General features: G+C 42.4%; 1 protein-coding gene across 1 annotated transcript in view; it reads right to left on the bottom strand.

Annotated features, from left to right (window-relative positions):
* PRKDC (protein kinase, DNA-activated, catalytic subunit) overlaps positions 1–17,332 on the bottom strand; it is a 2,064,551-nt gene that overhangs the window by 189,952 nt on the left and 1,857,267 nt on the right.

Consider the following 17,332-nt stretch of genomic DNA (forward strand, 5'->3'; position numbering starts at 1 on the left):
TGGCTAGTGTTGAAACTACCCCCTCTACCTTAGGGACCGTCTGCCATGTGTCCCGCCTGGGATCAGTTATGGGGAACATTTTCTTAAAGATAGGGGGGGGAACAAAGGGTACACCTGGTCTCTCCCACTCCCTATCCACAATATCCGCCACCCTCTTCGGAATCGGAAACGCATCAGTGTATACAGGGACTTCTAGATATTTGTCCATTTTACACAATTTCTCTGGGACCACCATGGGGTCGCAATCATCTAGCGTAGCTAATACCTCCTTAAGCAGCACGCGGAGGTGTTCCATCTTAAATTTAAACGCTAAGGAATCTGATTCTGCCCGCTGAGAAACCTTTCCTGTGTCAGAAATTTCTCCCTCGGACAGCACATCCCTCAACGTCATTTCAGAGTGTTGTGAGGGTACAACAGATAAACCCTCCAAAGCTTCTGATTGCTCATACTCTGTTCTTAAAACCGAGCTATCACGCTTTTTAGGAAAAACTGGCAGTTTGGATAAAAATGCCGCAAGGGAATTATCCATGACTGCTGCTAATTGTTGTAATGTAATAGGGGCCAATGCGCTAGAGGTACTAGGCATCGCTTGTGCGGGCGTAACTGGTGTCGACACATGGGGAGAGGAAGGTGGGCTATCCTCGTTACCTTCTGTCAAAGAATCATCTTGGGCTACATTTTTAAGTGAAACAACATGATCTTTAAAATGCATAGATACATTAGCACACTTAAAACACAAATGTAAAGGGGGTTCCACCATGGCTACTAAACACATAGAGCAACGTCTATCTGTAGGCTCAGACATGTTAAACAGACTTAGACAGCACTCAAATACTGAAATATACAATTTGAGAAAAAACGGTACTGTGCCTTTAAATAATAAAAAGCGCACACTTTTTTACTAAATCTTAAAAAATGATCCAATCTTTACCACACAATCCTAATGCTTTGGAATGATTGCACAGCGAATTTCAAGTCAATTAACCCCTTAATGCCCAAACCGGAGAAACCTAAAGCTGACAACCGGTTAGCAAACTACAGCACAGTGCCACAGCAATCTGCTGTGGCCCTACCTGCCCCTGGGGATTAGTTTGATGGAAAATAAGCCTCTATGAAGTCCTCAAGTAGTCTTTGGACCCTCCACGTGAAGCTGCATGAAGCTGTCTGCAATATCAACTGCGCAACTGAGGCACGAAATTTAGGCCCCCTCCCTCTCCACTCCGGAGTTGTGGGGCCTTCAAAACCCTAAATAGGTGTCTAAAATTCTGCCATGTGGAATAAAACCCCATAAAAACACTCCAAATTGTAATAAAACTTGTTTAATGATTATATTTTCACTATAAAATAATCGATTGCCCTTTAACAGTGTCCACCAGTCTTTGAGCCCTGTTAATTAAGCCTTCCTTCTATATTGAGTCTCAGAATATGGCTTACCTTCCCCACATGGGGATTCTTGTCAGTCTTCTAGCATTACTAAGTCTTGACTAGAAAAAGATGACTGAACATACCTTATAGCAGTTAAGCCTGCAAACTGTTCCCCCCAACTGAAGTTTTCTGGTACTCCTCAGTCCTATATCGGAACAGCAGTGGATTTTAGTTACAACATGCTAAAATCATTTTCCTCTCAGCAGAATTCTTCATCACTTTCTGCCAGAGAGTAAATAGTACAAACCGGCACTATTTAAAAATAACAAACTTTTGATTGAAGATATAAAAACTACAAATCTAACACCACATTCACTTTACCCTCCCGTGGAGATGCTACTTGTTAGAGCGGCAAAGAGAATGACTGGGGGCGGAGCCAGAGGGGGGAGCTATATGGACAGCTTTGCTGTGTGCTCTCTTTGCCACTTCCTGTAGGGAATGAGAATATCCCACAAGTAAGGATGAATCCGTGGACTGGATACACCTTGCAAGAGAAATGAAGATTTTTCTCAATCAAAAGGAAGGAGTAATGGAGTTAGCTTTCAGACCCTTGTGTTTGCCAGCAAATACTGCAAAAAGGGCAGAAGATTGACGGAAATCTTTAGAAGCCTAGAAATAGAAATTTAGAACATGAACTGTATCCAGGTTATGTAACATACTCTGATAAGAAGGATTAGGACACAAAGAAGGAATGACAATTTCCTGATTGATAATGCGTTCCGAAACCACCTTAAGAAGAAATCACAATAGGTACGAAGGACCGCCTTATCCGCATAGATAAATAAAATAAGGAGGATCACACTGTAGAGCCGAAAGTCAGAGACTCTACGAGCAGAAGAAATAACTAGGAAAAACAAAACTTTCCAAGACAACAAATTTATACCAATAAAAAACATAGGTTTAAACAGAGCCTGCTGTATAATCCCAAGAACAAGGTTAAGACTCCAAGGTGGAGCAATAAGTTTGAACACCGGCCTGAATCTGACCAGGGCCTGAACCACCTGGCAGGTTGGGCAAACGTTGACGTAACAGAAGGGCAAAGAACTGACCTTTGATAGAAGACGGGGTACACTCACTATACGCAAAAGAGAACCCCGAGGTATGCACCATTTAAGGTATGAGTGCCAAACCATAGGGTAAATTTTACGAGTAACCGGCCTAAAATCAAGGAGTCAATAAACCTTTCAGAAAAAAACCTTGTCTAGACAATACTAGGCAATCAATCTCCATGCAGTCGGCTTCAGAGAATCTAGATTTGGGAGTAGAAAGGGACCGTGAAGTAAAAGGGTCCTTCCTCAGCTGTAAATTCCACAGGGGAAAGGATAACATCTTCACAAAGTCCGCAAACCAAATCTGCGCGGCCAAGCCGAAACATTAAATTTACTGAAGCCTTTCCCTGTTTGACATGGCCTATTACCAGAGAAAAGAGGTCCAACGGAGGAAAAGGAAAATCAGACCGAAAACCCATGGAACCGCCAGAGCGCCCAGAACTACTTGCAGATCTCTTGACCTGGATCTGAATCTGGGAACCTAGGCGTTTAGACGAGACGCCATCTGGTCCAACTCCGAAAACCCCCCCTGAGGGATATCATTGAGAATACGTCTGGATGAAGGGCCCATTCCCCTTGGTAAAACGTCTGCCTGCTCAGGAATCTGCTTCCCAGTTGAACACACCTGAGATGTGAATGGCAGGCAGGAGGGAGGATTCTGCCCACTGGAGGATGCAAGACACCTCCTTCATCGCTAAGGAACTCCTTGTTCCTCCCTGAGGTTGCTATAAGATAAGCAAATGAGGTTCACAATGACTCACTTTTTAACTTCACTCTGCTTTTACACAGACTCCCTTTACACCATAGCATCGCTGAATACACAGCTTTAAAATTTAGCTAGGGTTAGTACAGTGATTTAGCCATCAAAGAGATGTCTGATTTAAATCTGATAAATGGGATTCAGTAGAGGCCAAACCATCAGAGCATTAAAGATTGCTCTCAATGCCAAAATATTTATTGGAAGGACAAACTCCACTTGCATTCAGGTTCCTTGAACTCTTAAGGAACCTCACACCGCTCCCCAACGGGAAAGGCTGCCATCCGTAGTCACAATCTCCCAGGATGGTCTCAAGAAGCATGTGCCTTGGGACAGAAGGTCCTGAGAGAGCCACCAGGGCAGAGAGACTCTTGTCTGGTAGACTAGGACTATCCTCTGAAAGAGGTCCGAGTGGTCTCCGTATCATTGACTGAGCGTGTATAACTAGAAGTCTCAGATGGAATTAAACAAAAGGAAAAATGTCAATGGAAGCCACCATGAGACCAAATACCTCTATACACTGTGCCACTTAAGGTTGGACAGATAACTAAAGAGAAGACAGGCAGAGAGAAGTCTGGATCTTCTGACTTCCGTTAAGAAAATCCTAATCGATCGACTCTATGATCGTCCCCAAAAAAGACAGACCCTGGTGTTTGCAACAACATTCCACAAAATATACTTCCTCTGAGAAGAGGATGTAAAAAAACACATCAGAAAACGGATGCAGATTAAGTAAAGGATATATGCATAGAACTGCCACAAGATGCAGCAAACATCACTATAGATAAATCTAAATCCCCAGAAATATCATAAAACAATTTAAAAGTATGGTAACTAGAAAACTTTGCAAATTTGCCAGTGATAATCATTCATACATAAAAGCCCAAACTTTATAAGGCTAAAAAAGGTGCAACATGGAGCTACAACTGGAGATGCATGAATGAAATGAAATGTCATACTAAAAACAGTCCCTTGCATCAACAACCAGCTAGTTTGCTATTTCGTGAGATAATACTAAACACTGCTACATACACCAAACTAATTAAGACACTGTGTATGCGCTGTGGCAAACAATGTAGAAACCTCATTAAAATTAAGAGGCGTGTGAGGTGCGACCTGACACAGTCCAATACCCAGTCCGGTGCTGCAAGGTGCTGACGAGTTCAGAAATATTAACCCCATAAAAGCGGGTGACACACCAACGGCTGAAATATAAAAAGGGCCGAAAGATAAATTCTTCTTCTAAAGGAGCTACAAGCTCATGAGAGAAATTACCCCAAAACATGCCACATAAGACAAACAAGTCTGTATACCAAATGGCAACTACGAATTTAGCCTTACAAGAAAAAAACCCTTACCACTCTCTGTCGAGTACAACAGATATGCAAGGGGAGGAATAACAGTCATACATCCTTCCTGCGCACCCTGTATTAGCAAAAATAAGTATCGCCCTTTGCTAGCTCAGGAGTTCCTACTGACACATAACTATTTTAAATTTGAGGGTGATTACTATCTGCAGAGATGTGGGACCGCTATGGGCGCTAAGTTCGCCCCCACTTATGCCAACCTATACATGGGTTGGTGGGAGCGGTCCCACATCTATGCAGATAGTAACACCTTCCGGCCTGCGATTAAGACATACCATCGTTTCATAGACGATTTGTTGTTTGTTTGGGACAGTGAGAGATATTCAGTAGATGAATTTGTGAAATACCTGGGGCAGAATGATTTCAATCTGCGCTTCACTCATGAAACAAACAAACAAAAAATTCATTATTTGGATGTTGAGCTCAGAGGCTGGCAGTCAGGTGAGATTACATCAGAAGTGTATAGAAAGCCTATTTCAGGCAATAGTATCTTACACGCAAAAAGCTGTCATCCTAGGCAGGTGCCTTATTCTGTGGCAAAGGGACAATTTATTCGTGTTAAAAGAAACTGTACGCGAACGGAAGATTATGAACACCATGCTGAAGCGCTGCAGGATAGACTCAAGGACAGGGGTTACAGTAATAAGGTCCTTAAGAAAGCGAGGACAGAAGTGGATAGAATAAAAAGAGATTCCCTCCTGGCAGATAACAAGAGATCCAACAGTAATTCTAAACGCAAATTGACATTTGTTACTAATTATTCAGAACAATATCATACAATTTGTAATATAATCCGGGGGCATTTTAGATTGCTTGCAGCCGACGATGGTCTAGTGGATGCAGTCAGTGAAGGTTGCAGGTTTTCATATAGGAGGAATAAGTCGGTGGGGAGTATCATATCCCCTTCACAACTTAGGAAACCTGCTCCGTCCACTCAGTCCTCTTGGCTTCGACATAGGGGCACCTATAGGTGTGGGAACCCCCAATGTAAAGCATGTGAACATGTTCAGATTGGCTCCTCTTTTCAATCATGCATTACAGGGGAAACTTTTGATGTGACTACCTGTGTGAATTGTAGATCTACCTACTGCATTTACCTCTTATGGTGTACAACTTGTAATCTACAATACATAGGGTTAACAACAAGGGAGGTGCGCTCACGGGTACGTGAACATCTATCTACTATTAGAGTAGGTAAAAGCAGCACCCCTTTAGTTAACCATTTTGTCAACACGCATGAACAAGACTGTACAAGCCTTAGATGGATGATCATTGAAAAAGTCCAGGCTCGGCAGAGGGGGGGGGGGGGGGACAGGTTTCAGGTTTTATCCAGGCAGGAGATGTACTGGATTTTCAGACTCCAGACTAAGGTTCCATTAGGTCTGAACTCTGAATATGATTTTATTAACCACTGGAACTAAGCCTGTTCACCTATCACCCCCCAGTATAATGCTAATCCATCTGCAGGATGGGCAGTAAGCCATGTTTTGAATAAAATTTTAGGTGCTTGTTTGATAAACTATTGCACCTATATACACAGTAATCTTGGACATTATGCCCCTTGTTTCAAATCCCCTTTTAAATTCCTTCCACCAATGTTGTATATATAAAATGAACTAGCCCAGAGTATACCTGCATACTCCTATAAAATTCAGGATACATGGTAGCTTAGGACATCCATGTATGTTGCCCTTCCAGACAACAAAACAAAAAAACACTGTACTGATAGTAATTAAGTATTACCATTGTTATCGCTACCAATAAGGGAGCCTTTATGTGAATATGGATTTTTTCCTATTCTCCCTATACCTCTATATCTCCATCTAACAATTAGTTTTGTCAAAGGAATTCATTTGGTATTCTAAATGTCCCCCAATAATCTTTAGTATTAGGAAGTCTATCAACATGAAATATTAAACTTTGATCTTGAACACATTGTAAAACAAATTGAATTGACTCATTAATGTTATAATAACAAAGATACAACATAGCAATGAAGGATTGCTTTGAATATATATATCTTTTTGAATATTTTTGTATACATTTGGTCTTAGATATTGTTTAATGTGCACACTATAAATTGTGAATGTGAATATGTGCAAAATCCTACTACTTTGTCAATAGATACAAATCTGTATACACTGTTTCTTTAAATACCCTAATTGATGCTTAGGATTTCCACCAATTAAATCCCAGAGGTGGGTTTTTAAATCTGAGTGTGTGTTTGGTGTTTTAGGACTATGAATACGGCGCAGGCCGAAACATGTTAGTCTATTTCTCTTGTCTATAGGGTATGCACCCTCCATGTTTTAATATATTTTTCAATAAAAGACTTTTTATTTAAATAACAGCAACTGACATTTTGATTTATTTTTGAGCTGAATTTTTTGCCCAGGTCAGTTGCTGTTGCATTACTTAAGCTGCACTGCAGTCCGGATTTGCCTAAATACTCTCTCTGGATAAAGTTTCTACGGCTCCCCATAGTCACGATACAACAGCATTTGTAAAGCACTTGGAAGACATCGTTGGATACAACGTTTTGTTCCCATTTGTCAACATACGGTGGGATTTGCAAGGTAACCAGGAGGAACTTGCCGATTGGTCCGCGCTCCCTCAGGCCCCCTCCACTGTACACCTATCGAGTACCGCAAACAGACAGGAAGATCCGGAAGTGACATCACGCCACACGTGGGTGATACGGAAGACGCTGAATCCGCATGGTGTGGACGGACGAGGGTCCGGAACAGCGCATAGAAGAACCAAGGAGTTCAGGTCTGAGGTACTGGGGCACGGAGGGAGCGGAGGTACGCATAGTGTACATGGGCAATAATTGATTACAGGCTACTCGATTGATTACTTACCTGACTTTGTTATATCTGTGGGATTTTCCTAGAGTGCCACTGGCTAATTAGCCATATTGGGACATATGTCGTAAACTGGATATATGCTGAACACAGTGACACAGTAATTGATTAGCGTATCATGCAAAAGGAAAATACATGAATTGTAACGCTTACATATTTTTGATCTTTATCATTTCCAAGAGAGAGGGAGGCATAACATTGAAACTCTAATTACCACTGGGATTACAAAAATAGTTTATATGCTTTTCTATATCTGGACTTTAATTTAAAGCAGTAAATTGTTCTTCTGTTGCATTGAACCGTCCTTTTCCTTTCTTGATAGCTCAGGATAGACCCCATGTCCCCACATTACCAGGACATAAGCAGAGAAACAGAGCACCGTTCTCTAAAAGACGCGCCAAAATGACCATACTAACGATCCAGTCATGCATCCGTTATTACGCAGTAAATTAAGTCTTCAGATATAGGGAACCCCTGATCTAGAAAGAGGTTCTTACTTCCCTAGACAAGGAGATATATATAAAAATAGACCCTATTTGAAGGTAACATACCATACGGACACCTTTAGACCGGGTAAGGATAGGAACAAGAGGATATAATAAATGCCATCCCCACACACCATAAAGCCTGGGTCTTTTTACTATCTGACCCATCATAAAGGCTAGAGAAGCGGCTTAAATCCTTGACACTGGTTGATCTTAACGCAGCAATCTGCTCTGCCACAAATATCCCAAACCTGTGGATATTTAGATATTAAAATACCACCCATCCAGAGGGTAGCAGGTTCCACTAGGTCCCTGATGTCCCAGTCCTCCTTCCTAAAATGATTCCCATGAAAAATATACGAAAGGACTTACCCTCAAGGCTCTTCTGCTGTGGAGCAGTCACAGCAGCTCCAGGTCTGTCAGGCTCTTCTGCTGTGGAGCAGTCACAGCAGCTCCAGGTCTGTCAACCTCATCTGACTGCTGACAGGGACCTGAAGATACAAGAAAAACAGAGTAATCAACTCTGGTTTTCTATACAGGGGTAGCATAAATATTGGAAGGTAAGCAAGGACTACCTCGCTGTCTTCCAACTGCTAAAAGCCACCATTACTCTTACTAAAGAGGATTACATAGACACAGCATAGCCCCAATCCTTGCCTGCAAGGAAAACTACCCATTAAAGGATTAAAAACTTGATTTTCTTCAGACACCATCTTTGCACACCACCTACGATGTACACAGGCAAAGAAAGACTGGGGATTGTGGGAAGTGGGAGGATACTTAAAGCTTAAAGCTTTGCTGGGGTGTTCTTTGCCTCCACCTGGTGGTCAGGAGTTGAATTCCCACTAGTAATAAGGATGGATTTGTGGACTTCCATGCCATTGGAAAGAAAAGAAGCTTTATCAAATTCTGTCTCTGATGATGCTAAAAAATAAACATAATTTAACTAGCCCACAAACACTAAAAAGCAATGTTTCACAAAAACTCATGCTGCTATATATGACACGGAAGGAGAAATAAACAACCGGTCTCATGGCAAATGCATATATTTATACACATACATAACTTTAAGAAAATAAAGTGCCTTCCATAGCCTAGAGTGTCTTATAGAAAGAAAAAAAAAAGGATTATACTTACCATAAGACATCCACATATAGCAGACAGCTAAAACAGTACTGAAACATATAAGCAGAGATAATGGTAGAGGAGTATAATGTTGATCTGTAAAGGGAAGCAACAGATGAATCCCTGCAACCGGTTTACAGAGAGCCTGCATGCAAACACATGGTGGTAACAAGCAATACTCCCTTCACTTCCTTCAGACAAACACTGTACTTAGAGAGGAACTGGGCTTCAATATGCTTAGAAGCGCCTTTCACTGAAGAATCAAGCACATCATGCTTCATCACCTCCTAAGAAGGCAAAGTTTTTAAACTGAGGTATGAGTGAGGAGTGAGGTGAGGGTATATATACGCTTTTGAGGTTTGGGAAGCTTCGCCTCCTCCTGGTAGGAATGTATATCCCATCAGTAACAAGCTTGTGGACTCTTGCCACCTATATGAAATAAATCTATTTGAAGCCTCTTTTCCATTGAGATATTAAAGTTTTCAAACAATACAAGTGTTTCACTTTATAAATTTGTTATTTGCAATTTTTATTGCTGATCCAGGTATAGGACTAGTTGGAGTTATGTTCCTATTTAAATTTCAATATGCATTTACATATAAAAATATAATCAAGCACATATCTCCATAATTCCAACAATGCCTATAACTAGGGCATCACTAAATATTACATATATAAAGACATTTTAAAATTTACAGTGGGAATTAAAAATAATCACCCCCCTTGAAAATAATCACATTTCTTGCTTTGCAGCCTGGAATAAAAGCAGACACATTTCTTGTTTATCCAGTTGTAATTACTTAGTGCAACTTATAACATCCAAGTGAAAGATATAACACCAACATGTCAGGCAAAAATAAAGAGAATTCAAAAACAGAATCACTGAGTTGGAAAAAGGATCACCCCCTTGTGTTAGTATTTTGTTTAACCACCTTCCTTTTGCTTTAATTACAGCCTTTAGTCTATTGGGATATGTCTCTACTAACTTTGCACATCTAGACTGTGCAATATTTGCCTACTATTCTTTGAAGAACCGCTCCAGTTCCGTTACATTTGATGGTGACCGTTTGTAGACTGCAGTCTTCAAGTCATGGCACATATATTCAATGGGGTTTAAGTCTGGGCTCTGACTAAACCATGCAAGGATATTCATCTTTATCTCCTTCAACCACTGTGTGGTCATTTTTGCTGTGTGCTTTTGGTCCTTGTCATGTTGGAAGGTAAACCTTCTTCCAATTGACAACTTCCTGGCAGAGGGCAGAAAATTTTCCTCAAGAATTTGATGGTATTTTGCCCCATCCATTATTCCTTTTATACTGACAAGTGCTCCAGTGCCTGCTGCAGATAAACACCCCCATTAAATGATATTACCACCTTCATGCCTTACTGTAGGTATGGTGTTATTTGGATGGTAAGCTGTATTGGATTTCCTCCAGACATATTTTTTGGTGTTGAGGCCAAATAATTCAATTTTAGTCTCATCTGACCATAAAACCTTTTTCCATGTGGCCTCAGAATATCCAAGGTGTGTTATGGCAAGGCTCAGTCGGGACTGCATGTGGCCTTTCTTGAGGAGTGGCTTTTTTCTTGCAAGCCAGCCATACAAGGCATTTTTGTGGAGAATTTGTGATATTGTTGTGACATGCACACAATGACTACTCTTTGTCATAAATTCCGGCATTTGCTTCAGAGTTGCTGTGGGCCTCTCTGATCAGTTTGCTCCTGGCTCTTTCATCCAGTTTCGAGCGACATCCTGATCCAGAGAGGGCCTGTGCTGTACCAAATAGTTTCCACTTCTTAATAATAGACTATACTGTGCTTCTAGACATTGATAAAGCCTTTGATATTTTCTTGTATCTATCTCCTGACTTGTGCCTGTCCACAACATTATCCCGGATATCTTTTGACAGTGCCTTGCCACCCACTGTTGATTGTTTGCTTCAGTTGCACTACCAGGGACTGAGATGCTCCAGGAAAACAGAATTTATGCTTACCTGATAAATTACTTTCTCTTGTGGTGTATCCAGTCCACGGATTCATCCTTTACTTGTGAGATATTCTCCTTCCTAACAGGGAGTGGCAAAGAGAGCACACAGCAGAGCTGTCCATATAGCTCCCCCTCTAGCTCCATCCCCCAGTCATTCGACCGAAGGTTAGGAAGAAAAAGGAGAAACCATAGGGTGCAGTGGTGACTGTAGTTTAAACTAAAAATCTACCTGACTAATAAGCTAGGGCGGGCCGTGGACTGGATAAACCACAAGATAAAGTAATTTATCAGGTAAGCATAAATTCTGTTTTCTCTTGTAAGGTGTATCCAGTCCACTGATTCATCCTTTACTTGTGGGATACCAATACTAAAGCTTTAGGACACGGATCAAGGGAGGGAACAAGACAGGTACCTTAAACGGAAGGCACCACTGCTTGTAAAACCTTTCTCCCAAAAATAGCCTCCGAAGAAGCAAAAGTATCGAATTTGTAAAATTTGGAAAAAGTATGCAGCGAAGACCAAGTCGCTGCCTTACAAATCTGTTCAACAGAAGCCTCATTTTTAAAAGCCCATGTGGAAGCCACTGCTCTGGTAGAATGAGCAGTAATTGTTTCAGGAGGCTGCTGGCCAGCAGTCTCATAGGCCAGACGGATGATGCTTTTCAGCCAAAAAGAAAGAGAGGTAGCAGTCGCCTTCTGACCTCTCCTCTTACCAGAATAGATAACAAACAATGAAGTTGTTTGTCTGAAATCCTTAGTTGCTTGTAAATAGAACTTTAAAGCACGAACCACATCAAGATTGTGTAACAGACGTTCCTTCTGCGAAGAAGGATTAGGACACAGAGAAGGAACAACAATTTCCTGGTTAATATTCTTATTAGACACAACCTTAGGAAGAAAACCGGGTTTGGTACGCAAAACTACCTTATCTGCATGGAACACCAAGTAAGGTGAGTCACACTGTAAAGCAGATAACTCTGAAACTCTTCGAGCAGAAGAGATAACTACTAAAAACAAAACTTTCCAAGATAAAAGTTTAATATCTATGGAATGTAAAGGTTCAAACGGAACCCCTTGCAGAACTGAAAGAACTAAATTCAGACTCCATGGCGGAGCCACAGGTCTATAAACAGGCTTGATTCTGACTAAAGCCTGAGTAAACGCTTGAACGTCTGGTACCTCCGCCAGACGTTTGTGTAAAAGAATAGACAAAGCAGATATTTGTCCTTTTAAGGAACTAGCTGACAATCCTTTCTCCAATCCATCTTGGAGAAACGACAATATCCTGGGAATCCTAATCTTACTCCATGAGTAACCCTTGGATTCGCACCAACAAAGATATTTTCGCCAAATCTTATGGTAGATTTTCCTGGTGACAAGCTTTCTAGCCTGAATCAGGGTATCGATAACCGACTCAGAGAAACCACGCTTAGATAGAATTAGGCGTTCAATCTCCAAGCAGTCAGACGCAGAGAAATTAGATTTGGATGTTTGAAAGGACCTTGAAGTAGAAGGTCCTGCCTCATTGGCAGAGTCCATGGTGGAACGGATGACATGTCCACTAGGTCTGCATACCAAGTCCTGCATGGCCACGCAGGCGCTATTAGAATCACCGATGCCCTCTCCTGCTTGATTCTGGCAACCAGACGAGGAAGGAGAGGAAACGGTGGAAACACATAGGCCAGATTGAAGGACCAAGGCGCTGCTAGAGCATCTATAAACACCGCCTTGGGATCCCGGGACCTGGACCCATAAAGAGGAAGTTTGGCATTCTGACGGGACGCCATCAGATCCAATTCTGGAGTGCCCCATAGCTGAGTCAGCTGGGCAAATACCTCCGGGTGGAGTTCCCACTCCCCCGGATGAAAAGTCTGACGACTTAGAAAATCCGCTTCCCAGTTGTCTACTCCTGGGATGTGAATTGCTGAGAGGTGGCAAGAGTGATCCTCCGCCCACCTGATTATTTTGTTACTTCCATCATTGCTAGGGGACTCCTTGTTCCCCCTTGATGGTTGATGTAAGCTACAGTCGTGATGTTGTCCGACTGAAATCTGATGAATTTGGCCGCAGCTAGCTGAGGCCATGCCTGAAGAGCGTTGAATATCGCCCTCAGTTCCAGAATGTTTATCAAGGGGAGAAGAGCTTCTTCCTGAGACCATAAGCCCTGAGCTTTCAGGGGGTCCCAGACAGCACCCCAGCCCAACAGACTGGCGTCGGTCGTTACGATGATCCACTCTGGTCTGTGGAAACACATTCCCTGAGACAGGTGATCCTGAGACAACCACCAGAGAAGAGAATCTTTGGTCCCCTGGTCCAACTGTATTTGAGGAGACAAATCTGCATAATCCCCATTCCACTGTTTGAGCATGCATAGTTGCAGTGGTCTGAGGTGTATCCGTGCAAAAGGGACTATGTCCATTGCCACTACCATTAGTCCGATTGTCTCCATGCACTGAGCTACAGACGGCCGAGGAATGGAATGAAGAGTTCGGCAAGTAGTTAAGAGTTTTAACTTTCTGACCTCCGTCAGAAATATTTTCATTTCTACCGAGTCTATTAGAGTTCCTAGGAATGGAACTCTTGTGAGAGGGGAGAGAGAACTCTTTTTGATGTTCACCTTCCACCCGTGAGACCTCAGAAAGGCCAATACAATTTCCGTGTGAGACTTGGCTCTTTGGAACGTCGACGCCTGAATTAAGATGTCGTCTAGGTAAGGCGCCACTGCTATGCCCCGCAGTCTTAGAACCGCCAGAAGGATCCTAGCACCTTTGTGAAAATTCTGGGAGCAGTGGCCAACCCGAAAGGAAGAGCCACAAACTGATAATGCTTGTCCAGAAAGGCGAACCTGAGAAACTGGTGATGATCTTTGTGGATAGGAATGTGCAGATACGCATCCTTTAGATCCACGGTAGTCATATATTGACCCTCCTGGATAATTGGTAAGATTGTCCAAATGGTCTCCATCTTGAATGATGGGACTCTGAGGAATTTGTTTAGAATTTTGAGATCCAGGATTGGTCTGAAAGTTCCTTCTTTTTTGGGAACCACAAACAGGTTTGAGTAAAAACCCAGCCCTTGTTCCACAATTGGAACTGGGTGGATCACTCCCATTGTATGTAGGTCTTCTACACAGCGTAAGAACGCCTCTTTCTTTGTCTGGTCTGTAGACAGACGAGAAATGTGGAACCTTCCCCTTGGAGGGGAGTCCTTGAATTCTAGAAGATATCCCTGGGATACAATCTCTAAGGCCCAAGGATCGTGTACGTCTCTTGCCCAGGCCTGAGCGAAGAGAGAGAGTCTGCCCCCCACTAGATCCGGTCCCGGATCGGGGGCTACCCCTTCATGCTGTCTTGGAGGCAGATGCAGGCTTCTTGGCCTGTTTACCCTTGTTCCAGCCCTGGTAAGGTTTCCAGGCTGCCCTGGGTTGTGAAGTGTTACCCTCTTGCTTTGCAGCAGGGGAGGATGAAGCGAGACCGCTCCTGAAATTTTGAAAGGAAAGAAAATTATTTTGTTTGTTCTTTGTCTTAAAGGACTTGTCCTGAGGGAGAGCATGGCCTTTTCCCCCAGTGATTTCTGAGATAATCTTTAACAATTCAGGCCCGAAAAGGGTCTTTCCTTTGAAAGGGATGTTCAGTAGTTTGGATTTTGACGACACATCGGCCGACCAGGACTTTAGCCATAGCGCCCTGAGCGCCAGAATGGCGAATCCTGAATTCTTTGCCGCTAACTATGCTAGTTGGAAAGCGGCATCTGTGATAAAAGAATTAGCCAGCTTAAGAGCCTTAATTCTGTCCATAATGTCCTCATATGAGGTCTCCGTCTGGAGCGCATCTTCCAGCGCCTCGAACCAGAAAGCAGCTGCAGTGGTTACAGGAACAATGCACGCTATAGGTTGGAGAAGAAAACCTTGATGAACAAAAATTTTCTTAAGTAAACCCTCTAATTTTTTATCCATAGGGTCTTTAAAAGCACAACTGTCCTCAATTGGTATGGTTGTGCGTTTAGCAAGTGAAGAAACAGCCCCCTCCACCTTAGGGACCGTCTGCCATGAGTCCTGCGTGGTGTCAGATATGGGGAACATTTTCTTAAAAACAGGAGGGGGAACAAACGGAATACCTGGTCTATCCCAGTCCCTAGTTACTATATCCGCAATCCTCTTAGGGACCGGGAACACATCAGTGTAAACAGGAACTTCTAGGTACTTGTCCATTTTACACAATTTCTCTGGAACCACCAAAGGGTCACAGTCATCCAGAGTAACTAATACCTCCCTGAGCAATAAGCGGAGGTGTTCTAGTTTAAATTTAAAAGCCAACGTATCTGAGTCTGTCTGAGGAGCAACCTTTCCCGAATCGGAAATTTCTCCCTCAGACAGCACATCCCTCGCCCCCATTTCAGAGCGTTGTGAGTGTATTTTGGATACGGCTACTAAAGCGTCAGAATGCTCATAATCTGTTCTTAAAACAGAGCTATCACGCTTTGCAGGTAACACGGGCAGCTTAGATAAAAATACTGAGAGGGTTTTATCCATAACTGCCGCCAAGTCTTGTAAGGTAAAAGAGTTAGACGCGCTAGAGGTGCTAGGCGTCGCTTGAGCGGGCGTAACAGGTTGTGACACTTGGGGAGAGGTCAACGGGCTAACCTCATTACCTTCTGTCTGAGAATAATCTTGGGCCACATTTTTAAGTGCAACAATATGGTCTTTAAAGTGTATAGACATATCAGTACAAGTGGGACACATTTTGAGAGGGGGTTCCACCATGGCTTCTAAACACATTGAACAAGGATTTTCCTTGGAGTCAGACATGTTTAACAGACTAGTAGTAAGACAAACAGGCTTAGAAATCACTTTAGTCAAGTAAAAACACACTTTTCAAAAAAACTTTACTGTGCCTTTAAGAGATAAAAAAGGCACACAATTTTCCAAAACAGTGAAAAATGCAGCAAACTTTTTGAAATTTTCACAGTATGTACCTAAAGCATTGGTAAGATTGAACAACTAGCAATAAAAACGATTAACCCATTAATGCCCAAACCGGATCAATAGTAAGCTAACAGACCGGTTAAAACAACTTCAGCACCTTGCCACAGCTCTGCTGTGGCCCTACCTTCCCTTAGGAGTCAGATTTATGGGGAAAAAGCTTCTTATGGGTCCTCAAACTGTAGTAGGACCCTCCATGAGAAAACAGCCTGAAGATCTAGTCAATCTAACTGCGCATCTGAGGCGCGAAATTAGGCCCCTCCCACCTTACTCCGGTGCTGTGAGGCCTAAAGAAACACTCCTAAGAGTTATAATATTAGCCATGTGGGTAACAACCCCTGAAAGAAACCCAAAGGGACCTTCAAAGTGTCTCAAAAAACGATATTTATTAGTAAAAACCGTTTGCCATAAAACAGTGTCAACTTGCCATAAAATAGTGTCAACCAGCATAAATTAGCCCTGTTATGTAAGCTTGTAATTCCATACTTAGTCTCTGAATAAAGCTTACCCTTCCCTCATGGGGATCTTATCAGTCCTTTTCTAGCATTATCACAGTCTTGTCTAGAAATAAATGTCTGAATATACCTTATTGCAGCCTAACCTGCAAACCGTTCCCCCCAACTGAAGTTTTCTTGTACTCCTCAGTCCTGTGTGGGAACAGCAGTGGATTTTAGTTACAACATGCTAAAATCATCTTCCTCTCTGCAGAAATCTTCATCTCTTTTCTGCTGGAGAGTAAATAGTACACACCGGTACCATTTAAAATTACAAACTTTTGCTTGTAGAACAAAAACTACAAATCTAACACCACTTTCACTTTACCCTTCCGAGAGGGACCCTATTGCTTAGAGCCGGCAAAGAGAATGACTGGGGGGTGGAGCTAGAGGGGGAGCTATATGGACAGCTCTGCTGTGTGCTCTCTTTGCCACTTCCTGTTAGGAAGGAGAATATCCCACAAGTAAAGGATGAATCCGTGGACTGGATACACCTTACAAGAGAAAGCTATTTTCACGCTGAGCTAATCAATATGCCCACAGCTGATCACAGTTGAAGGTCAAATGGCTTTGTGTGTGCCATTGAGAAGGTGATTAGCTACACCTGATTGAGTTTAGGAGTAATTTAAGGAGGGGGTGATCCTTTTTCCAACTCAGTGACTCTGTTTTTGAATTGTCTTTATTTTTGCCTGACATGTTGGTGTTATATCTTTCACTTGGATGTTATAAGTTGCACTGAGTAATTACAACCGGATAAACAAAAACTGTGTCTGTCTTATTTCAGGCTGCAAAGCAACAA

This window comes from Bombina bombina, chromosome 5 (genome assembly GCF_027579735.1).
Source record: "Bombina bombina isolate aBomBom1 chromosome 5, aBomBom1.pri, whole genome shotgun sequence".
Taxonomy (NCBI): Eukaryota; Metazoa; Chordata; class Amphibia; order Anura; family Bombinatoridae; genus Bombina; species Bombina bombina.